The 16,385-nt window shown below is 44.5% G+C and overlaps 1 protein-coding gene across 2 annotated transcripts in view; it reads left to right on the plus strand.

The window, feature by feature from the left end:
• SVIL (supervillin) overlaps positions 1-16,385 on the plus strand; it is a 242,629-nt gene that overhangs the window by 26,404 nt on the left and 199,840 nt on the right. For both annotated transcript variants that reach the window (XM_055087714.1, XM_028495943.2), the window contains exon 2: positions 15,334-15,432. The gene's annotated coding sequence lies outside the window, so the exon portion shown is untranslated. The remainder of the gene's footprint in view (positions 1-15,333; positions 15,433-16,385) is intronic.

The following is a 16,385-nucleotide window of genomic DNA, read 5'->3' on the forward strand; positions in this document are numbered from 1 at the left end:
ATGAAAGTTATCCCTAAATAAATACTTCAGGAATTTCCTAAGAATAAGGACAGTCTCCTTATAACCACAATACCATTATCACACTGAAGAAAATTACCATTAACTCAATAATGTTATCTAATGCACAGTTCCTTTAAAATTTTTTTCCAGTTGTCCAAAAAAATTTTTTATGCCCTCTTCCCCAGACCACCCACATCCAATTAATGTTCATGCATTTTGGGGGGGGGGGTTTGCTTCTCTAGTCTCTTCTAATCTAGAATAGTGATATTGCCATTCTTTATTTTTCATGAAATTGTCTTTTTTATCAAATTCTGGACTTACAGTCATGACGAATGTCCCACCTTCTGGGTTTGTCTCATTGTTTCCTAATAATGAGATTCAGTTTGGACCCTTTTGTCCAAAAGTGATGTTGTGTATTAATTTAATCACATCGGGAGGCAGGTATAATTAGGTTTTCCCACTTCAGGTAACCAAAAGCTTGATCACTTATGGGAAAATCATCAAATGGCTCCATTTTTAAAGGGACAGTATAAGTTCCGGATTCACTTTGTACTGTCATTGCTGCAGATTTGGAATCAGGCATTTCTCTATGGAGCCTGGTTCCTTTGGGGAGTGTACTGAGAAGTCAAGATCTGGGTGCTATGTGTGCTTTTTGCTGAGGTGGTGTCCCAGTGTCTAGGCTTCTTCATTGGACAGAGTTAGGAAGTAAATGTAAGAAAAAAGTTAGTTCATACTGATATGCTCCCATTCAAATCCGTCTTCACATGGTCCTTCCTCGCTTTTCTCTAATTCCATATTTGTATCTCCCCTTTCCCACGTTGAAAGCCTGGATTTCCAACAGGAAGTGTGTATTTATTTGTTTGCTTTATGTTACCTGCAATACACATAGAAGAGTATCTGAATTCCAATTCCAGAAGGCACTGCCAACAGGAAACTACAAGTAAGGGTCATGACTTCCTGCATCCTATTCAGAGTATACAATCAAAGCACTGTGGCTCAGTTACTTGAATTTACTTCCTCTGTTCTTTGTTAGAATTTTAAACTGTTACATATTATTCTTCTTAAGCAACTATGGGGCTATGCTCTTTCATTTCCTTATTATTTTGTTTATAAATGCTTCAGATGTTTCCAGGTTGAGTTATAGTGTAAGGTTTTGGAAAATTATGTCAGCTAACACATTTACTCATTTTCTTAAGTGAGGGATGCCATGCTCTTTATTAGTCAGACATTGGTTAGTTACAATGCAGTAGTCCTTTTACAGCTGTAACGGTTTCCAGAAGTGGAGGGAAAGCAATGGGTATAAAATTATTAAGTTTTGAGTTCTCATTCAAACTTCTGTGTATATTATTTAGCCAACAAATACAGCCTGAGACACAACCAGAGCAGATTGCAGATAAGCTGTAATTTTTAAAGTTTGGCATGGTGAATTTCTGTAAAATCGTGTCTCCTTTATTCCTATTTTAATCCTAATATGAGATAAGAACTATATCTAAGAACTAAATTAATACTATAAGATTCAAGAAAGCATACCTTTATAATAGAACAAAAAATAAAATACAGATTTCCAGTTATACCCTGAATTTGATAATGCTGGAGGAGTCTTTGTCTGAAATGGAACAGAGCTCTAGCTTTTGCAAAGGGAAAGGCACCCAGAATTTATTAGGTCAAACTTAGAAGTGTATGTGTTTGGGGGTGAGAATTTATAATTATTCTTTTAAAATTAGATTTTTCATCTAGTAACAAACAATCACACTGTATCTGTTTCCTGTCGCTGCTGTAACAAATTACCACAGGCTTAATGGCTTAAACGATGCAGATTTATTCCTTTACAGTCCCAGAGGGCAGAAGTCCAAAATGAGTCTTACAGGGATAAAATCAAGTATTAGCAGGGCCAGTTCCTTCTGGAGCCTCCCAAGGGGATTCTGTTTCTTCGTCTTTTTCAGCATCTAGTGTCTGCCTGCATTCCTTGGCTTTTCCGTGCATTCCTTCCTCCGTTTGTTTTTAAAGCATGTCTCTCCAGTCTGTTGCCATCCTCTATCCTTTTCTTCTGTAGTTAATATCCCTCTGTCTCTTCCTGTGAGGACACTGGTGATTATGTTGGGCCCACCCAGATAATGCAGGATAATTTCCCCATCTCAAGATCCTTAACTTTATTACATCTGCAGAGTCTTTGCTATGTTAGGTAATCTTCACAGCTTCCAGGGATTAGGACATGAATGTCTTTTTTGGGGGGGGGGAGGAGCAATTATTCAGTTTACCATACACACATTTTTCCTTCTGACCATGAATATTTATGCTGCTTACATTACCTTTGACTGCACTGCAGATCTCTTTGGGAAAGTTGCAAATTAAAGGAAAAATGACCCCCCCCGCCATGTTTTCCTGTAATTACCAATATTCAGAGATAAAGAACTTCTAACACTTCATGGTTTCTGTTCCATGCATTCAAAAAATAATTGTAAAGCTCTCATTTCTGCTCTCCTGACGTTTCAAAAGGTATTAATATGTTTAAAATTGGTACCACATGGACATGGTTTAAACAGATCCACTGCAAGCATCTCAACTTAAATATAACACCAGTGTATAAGTGAAGGGTAATTTTTAAAAAATTACTTCCTTAAATGTATTAAAAGTTAAAGTAGCACCTCCTGAGGACTCCTGAGAGGTCTCTGCCCATGTCTTTTGGTTTAGGAGGCCAGGCCTTGAGTCACTCTGGGTTATCTTTGCTGATGGAGGAAGCAATGAAATTGAGCAGTTACCGGAACGACCAGGGAGGGGTTCAGTCCTAATTCAGTGTGAGCTCGAGCTTACCTTACGTTCTGAATAACCCTCCTCGCTCCTTTCTGCCTACCTCTGCCCCACCCGGCTCCCACCCGCGCCAGGGACGTGGGTCCTTTAGATGGTGCTAAGGAGGATTTCGTGCTTTGTAGGTATGTGTTTTTTCCCAAATCATCTGGCTCGGAAGAAGAGAGGAAGAAGTGGCAGTAATTGCTCGAGTCCTGGGTCCCGGGCACTGTGCCAGGGGGGCTGACACAACCCCATGGCAGTGGCTGTACCCACTTTATGTGAGTAAAAGCAGGGAGCAGGAGTTCCGCCTGAGGCCTCCCCGTCTCCTCTGCTCCTGGGGGTGATGCTTTGCTCCCATGAGCCTCCTCTGTGATTTAGGACGGCTTCTCCAACTTCCTCCGCCTTTGACCTTGGCGGTGGGATTGGCCATACTGGCACCTGTGTCCTCAGAGCGCTCACTGGTCACACACACACCTTCTCTGAGCAGGGATGCAAAGAACAAGCTGTCCCTACCCTCCTGGAGTTTTCAGACTGGAAGGGGAGACAGACGTGAGCAGTGGACCAAGAAATCCAGGCTTACAAATGTGCTAGGTGCTCAGAAGGGTGCTGTGCGGAAAATGGGTTAGGGGGTGGGGGGAGAAACCTACTTTACACTGGTGGTCAGGGAGGGCTTCTTGGAGGAGGTGCCATTTGAACCAAAATCTGAAATCTAAGGAGCAGTCGTACCATGAAGAGCATTGCTGGTGGCACCGGCTGTGTGTGCCAGGAGCCCTGTGTGTATACGTTCACTGCACGTGTGGAACCTCAGTGTACTCTTGTTCATACATCTTCTTCCCTCCCTTCCCTTCCCAAGACAGAGGCAGTGCATTTGTCACTGTCCCTCCAAAGCTGAGTGTTTTGTGGATGAATGATTGAGTCTCCAGGGTACTATTATTCAGTTGTTGCATCTTCTGTCCTGGCTTTGTTATTGGAAGAGTTTGTGTCCCAGGATTATTCCCTCAAATCAAAGTGAACAATAGTTCATTTTTCTGTTTCACCAGTAAATGGTTTTCTTGGTTGTGGGTGAAATGAACAATAACCAAAGAAATTAAATTCTAGATGGAATTTGGGGAACAAATAATTGAGAACCTGCTCTACATGAGGGCCTGTGTTAGGTGCTTTGGAGATTAAAGAAAAAAAAGAGTGAGAAAATAATCCCTGCTAGTGAGGCAGACATGGTGTAAACATTTCCAAAGTATCGTGAAACAACCTATTTTCTGTCACCTAACTGCATGCTCCGATCCTGAGGGAACACGCACACACGCTTGTGAGATGCTATGGATTTGCAGAGTCCCGTGAGCTCTGTGGACTGGAAAACCTAACAGGAAATCACAGATTTGGTTGAGAGAAGAGTGGTTGCAGTTTGGGGGTAAAAGGTGGGCGTGCTCAGCCTCCAGAAGTAAGAAATAGCAGTGAACTTCCGTGTTGATAAATGTCTTAGACTGTTTGGGCTGCTATAACAGAACATCATAGACTGGGTGCCTAAATAACAGATGTGTTTCTTGCAGTCCTGGAGGCTGGAAGCTCAAGGTCAAGGTGCTGGTGTATCCGGTGTCTAGTGAAGACCCGCTTCCAGGTTCATAGATGGCTAGCTGTCTTTTCCCCGTGTTCTCACGTGGTGGAAGGGGCCAGAAAGCTCTCTGGTGTCTCTTATCAGGGCACTAATCCCATTCGTGAGGGCTCCACCCCCATGACCTACTCAACTCCCAAACCCCACCTCCTAATACTTTCACATTGGGGGTTAGGTTTCAACATATGAATTTGTGGGGGACAAAACGTTCAGTCTAAAGCAATAAACACCCAGGTCAAGGACACATCTGACAGTTACCTCCCCGTAGAGACTTGGCCTTTTCCACTGAATGGATTGTTTTTCAGGGCTGCTGAGGCATTCCAGATGGGATGGGCAACAACCCATGTTTTAGGACTCTGTTATTTGCAGGTGGGTCCAGGGGTTGCCCACTGATGCTTCCCTCTACCCCTTTGAGGCCACCAACGTCTGGACCCTTCCCCTAGCAGAGATCGCCTGCCCAGGGCCACGTGTCCGCCCCATCGGCCCCTCGCTGGGGTCTTTGTTCTGAGCCCAGAGCCCCGGTAGGTGCTGGAGCACCCTGAGCACTGGCTGACAGAGGGGCCTTTGTTCTGTCCTCCTGCCCGTTCTCTGCTTCACTTGTCATGAATGGAGGGCACATGAGTGGAGAACAGGAATGCATTTGGGGTGGAAGAAGCGATTTTCAAGAGGGGGGTTTCTGACAACAGGTGGTGTTGATGGCTGAGGGCTGACAGGTGCCTATCAGCAGAGCCAGCCTGTGCAGGGGGTGTGCTCAGTCTCTGGTATTTGACCCTGAATTGACCTGAGTTACTTTCAAATCCACTGTTAGGACCTTCAATAACTGAACCCAGAGAAATTTTAAAAGACTGATAAAAAAACCATGCAAGCCGGGGAAGAATCCTGGGTCTGTTCTAAAGTTAGAAATTTTTTTTCTTTTTCTTTTTTTTTTTTTTAAAACAAAAACTATGCTCTTTCCTGTATTAAAAATAAACACCTAGATTATTTCACATTACCCCTAAGTCTACATTGAGCCCCCTCATATTTTGGGAGTATCTTGATTGAGATCCTAAGATCCAAGTTTGGAATTTCTTTTGGTTTTGCTTTTTTTTTTTTTTCTTTTTAAACAGCAAAGTGAAAGGAAATAGGGTTTATCCATTTAATGAACATTTATTTGTCAGGCAGCCTGTCAAATTCCTCAGAATCTGTGCCACGAAGCAAGATCAGGAAGACTCCATCCCTGCTTCTCTGGAGTTTGGGCCCTTCTGGAAGGGCAGACACGCAGAAAACAAGGTGTCAGCGTCGGGCTGCGAGTTGAAGGTTTGCACCAGGGACAGGAGCCGCTCAGAGCCAGGGATGGGTCTGGTGGTCAGACTGTCCACAGACAATACCTTGGAAAGTCATGAAAGATCAAAGGTCTGTGAGCTTTGTCGGTTTAGGGATTTCTTACCACTGTCACCGTAATGTATCTCGGACTGATGCCCATTAGGGTGGCCTTATTTATGAAGTGGAATAATTTCATTGATTATTCCTACCCCATCTGATAAACCTCCTCAATTTGTGATCGGAACTAACACCCCGATTCCGGCTGCAGCTTCCCTCGGGGTCCAGGGAGCGAGCTGCGGGATGTGAGTGCAGAAGCTTGAGCCGGCAGTGGGCGGCTGCTCCGTGGACCGTCCCATCCATCCAGGGGTGCACCTCCTGCAGAATCGAGCGGGGAGGTCACTGTCTCTGCCCCTGGTCTCCAAGGGGTGGTTTTGGCTCACGTTTCTCCGGGGTGTCTGAGTACCACAGGGAGACAGCAGACATCTGCTTGTGCCGTCGGGTGTGCAGTGTTTTTCTTTCAGGAGCTTTTCCGATTTTGATGGGACATTTATTCCAAAAGTAGCACTTGCTCTGTCCTTTATAGACGTCTTTATGAGGCTTTAGCCTGGGACAGTTCCCTGGGAAACACCATGGCTCGTTGTTTTTCAAGATGCCACCACATCCTGTCCGACAGAATTCTTTAAAAACTGTTTTACACAATCCTTCAAATTTATTAGAATGTCACAGTATATGAAAGGATAACTTGGAGCCTTATAATTAAACCACGTAATTTTAGCGTTTCAAGCATCAAGTTAGAACAATTTTCTGCCTAAAATAAGTGACTGTTTTATGAATGTGTTTTGTGAACAATTATTTTCTGTTGAGATGTGGAGGATCTTTTTGGGTGGGAAATGGCAACCGGTTATATCATTAGATAAAAGATTTTTCTCTTTCCTATTAAGAAAAGCAACAGTCTTATGTTTCTTGAGGAACGTTGGGGGTTACACATCTCCCCGCTCCCCAACTCAAACGAGCTTAAGCAACACATGGAGTTTGTTGACTTATAAACTAGGGAAATCCAAGGGTGAACCTGGCTTCAGACGAGGCTCAGGTGCCCTCTGGGGGATGGGCCTGAAAGATGGCTGCTGGCGGTTCTTACAGCTTCGACCCAAAAAGAAGGAAGAAAGACCCTCTTTCTTCCAGTGCTGCTTAATCAAACCCTGTGAAAGCAATCTCTGTGGCCTGGGTCACGCGCCCATGGCTGTACCCAGAGGGGTGGGCTGCCACGCGGGGTCCATCCTTGCAGTGAGGGGTCGGGGGGGGGGCGCGTGACGGTGGGAGAGAGGAGGAAGATGGGCCTGCTGTTGTGAAGGCACCTGGTGTTTGAGGGTTGGAGGATGGAGAAGAGGAAAATGGCAGCCCCAGTGGTGCCTGCTGCTTGTTGGAGCCTTGGGATTACACGGGCCCAATTACAGCGCTTCTCCAACTTGCGTTTACGTCAGTATCCGAATAGCCAGGAAGGATGGGCTTACGATTGGGGGTGAGGGCAGTACAGAGTAGCAGCCAAATGCTGTCTTCCAGAAATCACAGAAGTAGTACGCATTTCTTCGCTGCTTTGTGGGCTGTGGCAGGGGATTCATGGAGCAGGTGCCCAGAACTCTTCCTGTGACATTTCTAGGCTCCTGTTGGCAGAAAGATTAGGCAGGTGTGTCTCCTTGGTGAGAAGGTGCCTCTGGGATCATGTGCTGGTTAGAGTGTTTGGGGAAAATACTCATCCAAGGGCTTTCTCAGTGAAAAACATGATCGAGGATGATCTTCATTTTACCGTGAATTTCCAGCCCACACAAACGAAGGTAGAGCTCCGACGTCCCCTCAAGCACCCCCTTCATCCGGCTCTCCTTCTGACTGCTTTTGATTTCAGCAGTTTTGTCTTATGCAGCGAGCACTCAGTCTTGGTCAAATATCTGCTAAAGAAGCCGACATTTTGAGCCTCTCTTTATTTTAGGCGAATTAATTTCCTTTATCTATGTTTATATTCTTTATTGTGTCCTCTTTTTCTTTTTTTTTCCTTTTTGAAGAAAAACAGCTGTTCTCCCCTGAGTTTGGAAATCTCTCTTCATCTTTGCCTGGTCAGTCCGAGGCCATCAGTGTAAACTTTGAAAATCACTCTCCAGTTTCTTATTTGTCTAAAGGGAGGGTTTTGAGCCCAAACCACTGTTCATTTGGTTTGGTGTCTTCTCTTCACAGACTAGCATTTTCACCCGCCTACATATCCAGAGGAAACAGCGCAGCAGGTGCCCCTGACCCCCAGGTACGCCGAGGCCTGGACTTGAACCGTCTCCCGTTCTCCTGCCTGGAGATTGGCCCTGTCTGGCTTCCCATCCAGTGTTTCCACCTCCACCAATACCACTCACTAAAAAGTCTAGCAAATCGGGCTGAAAAAACCCTCGGTCAGTTTGGCCTCAGCCTGTCCGGCTCTATCATTAAAACCATAGCCATTGTTCAGTTATTAAAATCCGTTCTTGCATTCAGCTCTCAGACACAATCCAGCCCGTCCACCAGTTGTTCAGATCTGTCTTGAGCGCTTCCAAATCCGTGGTCTTACGGTGTCATTTGATGACAGTGCTTTTCCAGCCGGGCTGGCTCCCGTTGGCTTAAATGGTGCAGCCAAACAGGCACCGGACACCTCCCCACCTTATCACCTGTTAACGACACTTTTTCTGTCCACCTTGATTCTGAAACGGAGCTTGAGGGAAACTTCAGGCAACTTTTCATTTGCTCACGTGGATGTGATTCCACTGTCTACCCCTTGCCACCTGAACAGCTTTTAAAATACAAGCGATGGGATTTATTTCCCTTCAAAGTTTGCCTCTTTTGGGGGGGAGTGAGATGATTCAGGCAGCGGGGTTTTCTGTGGGAGACATCAAGCTTATTCACCCTCTGAAATGACAAATTAGCATTTTAAATGAGTTAGTTTAATTTTAAATTAACATTCTAGGGAGCTTGGCTGCGGAGCCCCCCTGGTTTCTGCTGCATCTTCATTCCTAATCTCTCTTCACCTTGTGGGATCCAGGGGCCCACCCTCTAGCGGAAAGTGTGCTCTGAGCCCCCGACTCTGATGCAGTAGTTTCCTAATTCCTGGCCTCAGAAATGCCACGAGCAGTGCGGTTATTTGCAGAAGAGAGAGGCGCCTGGCTCTGCAGCGGTTCCTTGGTCCTCTCTCTCCCTTTTGCCGTCTTTTCTTCTGAATCCACAGTTACTTCCGAAAGCTCAGTTTCCTTCCGTTTCTGTCCCTAACGTCGCGCAGTTCACGTCAACCTCTCACCTCGAGGTTTCCCACATGTTCCAGATTCTTCTCTAGTTTCCCTTTTCCCCAGTGATTATATAAAGACAGCATTAAATCGTGTTTTGCAAAACACTTAATGAGCAACTGTAACTATTAATTTTTGTTATTCCCATCCCTGTTTACGTAGCTATACCTCTTCTTACCGGGGTGCACCGTTCACCCGTCTTCATTCCCAGGGGTGACTCTGTGCGATGCAGGGAGATGATTGCCTTTCAAAAACCTCACTGGACTCCGTAGTCCATCATAGCGTCTAGAAGCTGGAATTTATCAGTCAGTCTGCGGTGGCGTGGGGCAAAACGCTCCGTCTCTTAAGCGTGCCTCTAAAATGGGTATCACGTTTAATGGTGAGTGAAGATTTGATTAACGTTGGTAAGGACCTTGCACGGGCCACGTGCATATATACCCATACTTCTTGCAGTAGCAGCTCCTGCTCTTCTGGCTTTTCTCACATTTGAAGGCATCATATTTAAGAAGAATGCTTTGGGGACGGTTTCCAGCGGTGGGAGAACGGGCTGGAATTCACAGGTGTCCTGTGTGTGTGCAGTCGCGATGAACACAGCCATTGGGCGCTAGATTTCAGTAAGGTCTAGAACAATCCCCTCTCACCCTCCTACCTTGAGAGCCCTGCAGGGGTCCTCTCTCTGTGCTGCTACCTGACACCATTCTGCTTGGTAACCAGCCCTCTCTTTCCTCCTGTTTCTGCAAGTATCTCTAGGAAAATACTTAAATAAGAAATCAAGCATTTTTATTTGAAGAACTAGCCAGTGGGAAGGTATTTGATGTCTTCACAATTAAAATCTTCTTTGCTATGTATGTGTGTTGGAGGGGGGAAAGAATATTCTAGACTGTTTTGCTTTTTTCCCTTCTTCTTCCCTCCCTACCCTTCCTCCCCAAATCCCCTCAAATAAATACACAGCACAGAGGTCCTGTGTGGCTCTGGCATGTGGACAGGTTGCTTCTCAGTTTCCTGATCTGTAAAATGGGGATGTTACGGATTTTACATGACTTAACGTATGGAAAACAGTGCCTGATGCTATGTCAGTGTTAGCGATCATTAAACCAAAACCGTAAGGGTCCTTTCTCTTCTGCAGTAACTGTTAGGGAGAAGAGTTTTAGAATACCGCATTCTGAAGTATTTACTTTTTCTGTATTTTCACAGTAATAAAAAAAACATTCCCAGTCACTGTTTTGGGTGGAAAGGATCAGCTCTAAGTAGAGAAAATATTCAATATCTAAGGCAGCTTCTCCCAAGAGAGTGTAGAAAGGTACTTTATTTTGTATGTAGCGGGAAAAAGAAGAATAATGAACCACCTGAACATTCTGTGTCCAAAGCACTGTGCTCCACACTTGACACTTTAAAGCTCGTAAGCATCTTACGACTTTGTTCCTGTAGCCGTTTTACAGCCGAGTGAAGAGGTTTGGCAAGGTGAGGAAACGTGCCCCAGTTAGGAAGCGTTTTAAGGCAAAATCTGTGGGATTCCTGAGCCCACCTGGTCCCCCTGCTGCGACAGCGTGGGGATGCTCCCTCCCTCGTGGCTAGAAGATGCTGAGCAGGCAGGGAGGGTTAATCACGTTTATTACCATCTTCCTGACGTCATCTCTTAGGGCTGATAGGAAGTTTAGTGGTGCATTTCCTTTTAAAGGCAGTTTTAATGTTGACAAACACCTGCTTCTAAGTCAGTTGGCCAAAAATAAGGAGCCCGGTCCATGATTTCTTGTTTCCTATGGTTTGGTCAAGCTTCCCTGCACAAACACTTCCTGTTTAGAGCCGTAAAACAACCAAACTTCTCCCCTGAGGTTGGCAGTAGCTTACCTGAGTCAGTAGAGCAGGGGTTCCCTTGGTCCTTGACTTTCCACTTGTTCACTGATTCCACTCCAGGAAGGGGGACCGGAGCACAGGGTTCACTGATTCATTTAGCCTGAGTCTCAAGTATTTGGGAAGGTGATTTGGAGCAGATTCTTTTTCCTGTTCTCAGACCACAGTGGTGAAATAATTCAAGCATCTGCCTGTGGTTCCCCACCTTGGTTCTTCAGCCTCTGATGGCTTTGGGAACGGGGAGTTTTGTTGTCCTTCCTGGAAGGAAGCTTTAGTCACCTCTTAATCCTGAGTCATGCGTTCGCACTCACTTGCAAAGTAAATTTGACAGCAAGGCTGAGTCAGTAATTTTGGCCTTGACCTTTGAGACAGTATTAGTAAACAAACTGAATCATAAATTGTTTTTTTATTTCGGTCACAGCAGCTAGAAACTTTCCAAGAAGTGAATCGTGCAAATTTATGATCCCACATACTTTAAGGTGTGCTTGTCATTGATTATTTAGATGCTGAGTATGGTTACGGATTTGGAAAATAAAAGAAAAAATATCTTTCTACTATAGAACATTGCAGTTTTATTTAATGGAAAAAAATATTCTCTTTCTTTTTTTATTCTTCTAGAAGAAAATGTTCCACTGAATAATTGATGCTTCTAAAATGAAACCTTGTGTTTTCATGATACTAGAAGCCCTTTTATTATCTGAGTGAATGTTAAACAGCCCTGAAAAGCAACCATTTTCTCGTAATAAACATTTAAGCACTGGAAAACTCAGCCAACTTGATTGTTCTCAGGTGAAGTTCAGACCAGGAATTATACAGAGACACAGATAATTGCAGACAAGAGAACCAATCACAGTATGCAAATTAACCACTATTAAGAACCTTATGTAGCTTTTTTCATGGTTATGTTCAAATGAAATAGGGTGTAAAATTTAATTATGTAATTCAGAATGGTAAATACATTATTACACTTTCGCACTTTTTAAAGGAATTGAGACAAATATAGTCATTTGTAATTTTGTAACCTTTTTATTTTGTATAAAATAAAATATAGGGGTTTCCCTGGTGGCGCAGTGGTTGAGAGTCCGCCTGCCGATGCAGGGGACGCGGGTTCGTGCCCCGGTCCGGGAGGATCCCACGTGCCGCGGAGCGGCTGGGCCCGTGAGCCACGGCCGCTGCGCCTGCGCGTCCGGAGCCTGTGCTCCGCAAGTGGAGAGGCCACAGCAGTGACAGGCCCGCGTACCGCAAAAAAAAAAAAAAAACCCCCCCAAAAAATAAATAAAGAAAATATAAAAATGCATTATTTTTTAATGGCAGAGGACAAACTAAAAACACACTGTCCCCTGATAGTTCATATTCTGGATCTAAAGTTCCTGCTCCTAAAATGTATGCTTGGCTTGAAATGAGATAAATACCCTGCATATTACTGATTTATACTTTAAAAAATTATTTCTGAAGATTCTACAGCAGGTCCTTGTTATCTGAGGATAATTAGAACCAGAAAAAGGCCATTTAAATTGAATCCACTTAAATGGGGACCAGAATTTCATAATACAATTTTAAAAAGCTTTGGGACTTTATCTTGCCCCAAACTCTGAATATCATGAAAATAATTCTTTTAGTTTATATTTAACACAATTTAGAAGATCATTTTGGCCATGGCTAACTCTTAGAATGAGCAAGGCAAAAATCAAGTATTGATGGTTTGGAGAGGAATCCATTTTTAGGCAAAATTGTATGATTGTATATCATGGTACTTTTTAAATTCCATTTGACATTGACATCACATCTTCAAGATGGTCAGTTTTACGGGAATATTTGAGGTCCCTGTCATTTTCCTTTGGGCCCTTTAGGTTCTTTACTATTAAACTCTTTCTGTATTGAAATCCCTGTCTCACCACCAACTTAAAATGTTTCCCTTAAAGATTGTTGCCTTGGGCTTCCCTGGTGGCGCGGTGGTTGAGAGTCCGCCTGCCGACGCGGGGGACGCGGGTTCGCGCCCCGGTCCGGGAGGGTCCCACGTGCCGCGGGGCGGCTGGGCAACGGGAGGGGCCACAACAGTGAGAGGCCCGCGTACCAAAAAAAAAAAAAAGATTGTTGCCTCATGCACCTGCGCAGTCCCCATTTGCCCTTGTTTCACCTGTTATTGGGGAAGTTCTCTAATGCCATTTTGATTAACCTTGTGAAATTCTGTACTTGGAGGGCAAGATCTGCAATCAGGAAAGATGCTGATTGTGAACAAGGATGGAATTTTGAGTGGGAATTCAAGTCATTTACATGACTTGATGTTAGGAAATGTTGTCGAGTTTTGAAGGTGTGCTTCCCTGAAAAAGCTCCTCACCACGTGGGTTTTTGGACAGTGACCACTCCGATCACCGGGATGCCCTGCTTTATTGTGAGTCCCCTGCAGTGTGCTCTGAAGAGAAGGCAGATTCCTGAGCGGGGACCTCCCCGTGCTGGCCTCAGTTCTGCCAGGAAGTAGGTTTATGACCACGGATAAGTCACTTAACTTCTTTTGGTATAATTTACTAATCTGTGAAATGAAAAGGTTGAGCTAAAGTCCCTTCTGGTGACAAGATTCTGTGATTCTGAAGTGTTCCATACTTTAAAAATTTTTTATTCATATTTGACTGCGTTGGGTCTTCACGCATGGGCGTTCTCTAGGTGCAGCGAGCAGGGACTGCTCTTCATTGCGGTGCGCGGGCTTCTCGTTGCGGTGGCTTCTCTTGTTGAGGAGCATGGGCTCTAGGCGCGGGGGCTCAGTAGTTGTGGCTCACGGGCTCAGTAGTTGTGGCTCACGGGCTCAGTAGTTGTGGCTCGCAGGCTCTAGAGCTCAGGAGCAGTAGTTGTGGCGCACGGGCTTAGTTGCTCCGCGCCATGTGGGGTCTTCCCGGACCAGGGCTCGAACCCGTGTCCCCTGCGTTGGCAGGCACATGCTTAACCACTGCGCCACAAGGAAGCCCCAGTGTTGCATATTTTAAGCCTGGGAAGAGCTTTATCACTCTGTTTTCATAGAATCCTAGAATTTAATAATCATCAACCAACTCTTTCTTGTAGTTTATTTGTGCTATATATAGATATGTAGATATCTATATATAATTCTAAGATGTCTAAATATATATCTATATATATCTTCTAATTTCCATAGCTACATCCATATGTGATCATACTTCTGGTACAGTTGTAATCAGCACTTTGGAACAATTTTAAATTCTGCTCTTTTCAATTGTGTTATCTCTTATAAGTGTTTGCCTATCTATTGTAATCTTAATATCTTTCTGTTTTTCACATTGATCTGTTCTAGTGACTGCCATTAATAACAATAATAATAATAATCCACTGAGTACACGTGTTTTGATATACTTCAATATATCCTGCCCAATATATCCTGGCAACAGAGCATCTCTATACTTGAGAGTTTGGAGAGAGTTTTGACTTCATGTTACCGGGGACATCTCTGTAGGTAGACAGTTATGTAAAGAGAGCTTCTCATCCCGGTAGCACAGTTCTGTGTGCACTGCGGTACTTAAATGCCCTGAGTTGCTACTGTAAACAGGAAGAAACATGCTGAGGCAAAGGTCTGGCTGAGGGAAGCAGGGGGAGGGGCAAGGAAAGCTGGAAGGACGTTCCTTTTGCTGCTGCCAGCAGGGCAAATCGAGATCCCAGGGAGTCTGGCGTAAATAAAGAAAGCTGGGAAGGACACAGAACCGGGTTCTGGATGCATCTTCAGAGGCAAGGTTGTCGCTGCCCCCACTGCACCTCGTATTCAGTCTCCCGGGAGTGCTGGTGACCTTTGGCTTCTGAAGTTGCCCTGAGCCAGGTCCAGAGAGCAAAGCCACCGGGCATCACCAGGGAGGAACAGAGGTGCTCACCGCAGTGAGGCACAGACGGAATTAGCGAATGCCACGTGATTAAAAACGGCAGCACTTTTTATTTTAATTCTAGATCTGGGAGATTTTCAGTGCATCCTTGGGGGATAGGAGTTTGTTCGTCCGTTAAAATTCGATTTGCTACCTCTTATCAAGATGAAGAAAGCATAACTGACACTCTTCCCTTCCCTCTGGTCATGTCCGCTCTGGTCTCTGGATGTTGTTGGGTCGCCTGCCTGTGTGGGTGAGCAGCTTGTGATGCTTTTTGACGTAACTTGTCACAGTGGTGACATGGTTAGTGAGAAAGGGAACTCCGCATTGCTGAGATTGGGGGTAACTTGGTTGTTTACAGTAGCTGAAGGCAAATGTTTCGAGTTAAGTCAGGTTAATCAAGGCAATTTTAGTCGTGATCACAATGACCAAGTAGAAAAAAACTGTTACAGAAATTGTCAGTTTCACTTCCCATGGTGCGAGGCCTTATGCGAGTGAGGGATATTGATAAAGTCGCGTGAAGTCCAGTATTTTCAGAGGTTAACTTAAGGCAAATGAATTTATTCCATCTCACGTATGTACTCCTCAGCTTTAGAAGTTACATTCTGTAATTTTAAAAAAAAATTATTTTTTTCAGGTTCTAGCTACATTGGAGACTGGTCGTTTTCTGAAACTAAAGGAGAAGCCCAGGAAGGGATGATGAAGTCTTTTTGAGTTTCGAGTCACAGAATAAAAAGTAAGCATTGATCATTTCACAACGTGTTTGCGATACTGTTGTGTCGACCAGCTGAAAAAGCTGCGCCCAAAGAACCAAGAGCTTTGCATATTTGCTGTCACCAGAAAAACAACTCGTACTATTCTGATTACTTATGGGATTTTTTTTTTTAAAACAAAACTTAGCATATTCTTTTAAAATAAGCTTTCCAGGTAGGTATACCGGAGCATTAAGGTGGGACCCAGCTGAGTAATTTACTTTTTTTCTTCGACTGCATCCCTGGGCACGTCTCCCAGGCTTGGTCTGTGTGACCTCCCCACATTTAGAGAGAGAATATGAGAATTTCCAAGATAGAAAGACAGCTAAAGTGTAGGCACTCATTTTAATCACACATAGATTTGATAAAATGTAATCACCGGCAGCTGCCTTACCCTTTCCCCAGATCCAGGGCACTTAAGCCCCATGACGGCTGCCACCCCCTGCCCCAGACCCACCCTGTCTTTGGCTGGACCCCAGGAGCAGCACCCTCCCCCAGCCCCCTCATCCTAAAGCTGGGTATCCTCTCCCGGCCAGAAGTCCTCGCTGGATGCCCTCGTTCCCGTTTCCCAGAACTCTCAGCAAAAACTCAGGACCCCCGTTAGCTCACTTACTGTTTCCCGAAAGATTGTCTTTCCAAACTCTCTTGGCAGTATTTTGTCCTTATGGACAATGACAGTTCCTGCTCTCAGCGTATCCATTTATTTTCCCCTCTTCTTCAAATCGCTCTGCTTAATGATTGGATTTATAGCTAACAAGAAGTCATATTTAAATTAATATTGATCTACATTTTTTTAAGCCAAATCAATTTTAGGGCCCATGGGCTGAGGATATAAAGAAATAGCAGAATTTTTGAACCTCTGACTGTCTTAGTGAACAGGCTGCCCTGCCTGGAGGAGGATCTCTGTTGATGGAGGTATTTCTATAGAAACTGCACA

This window comes from Physeter macrocephalus, chromosome 11, assembly GCF_002837175.3.
Source record: "Physeter macrocephalus isolate SW-GA chromosome 11, ASM283717v5, whole genome shotgun sequence".
In the NCBI taxonomy this organism is placed as follows: Eukaryota; Metazoa; Chordata; class Mammalia; order Artiodactyla; family Physeteridae; genus Physeter; species Physeter macrocephalus.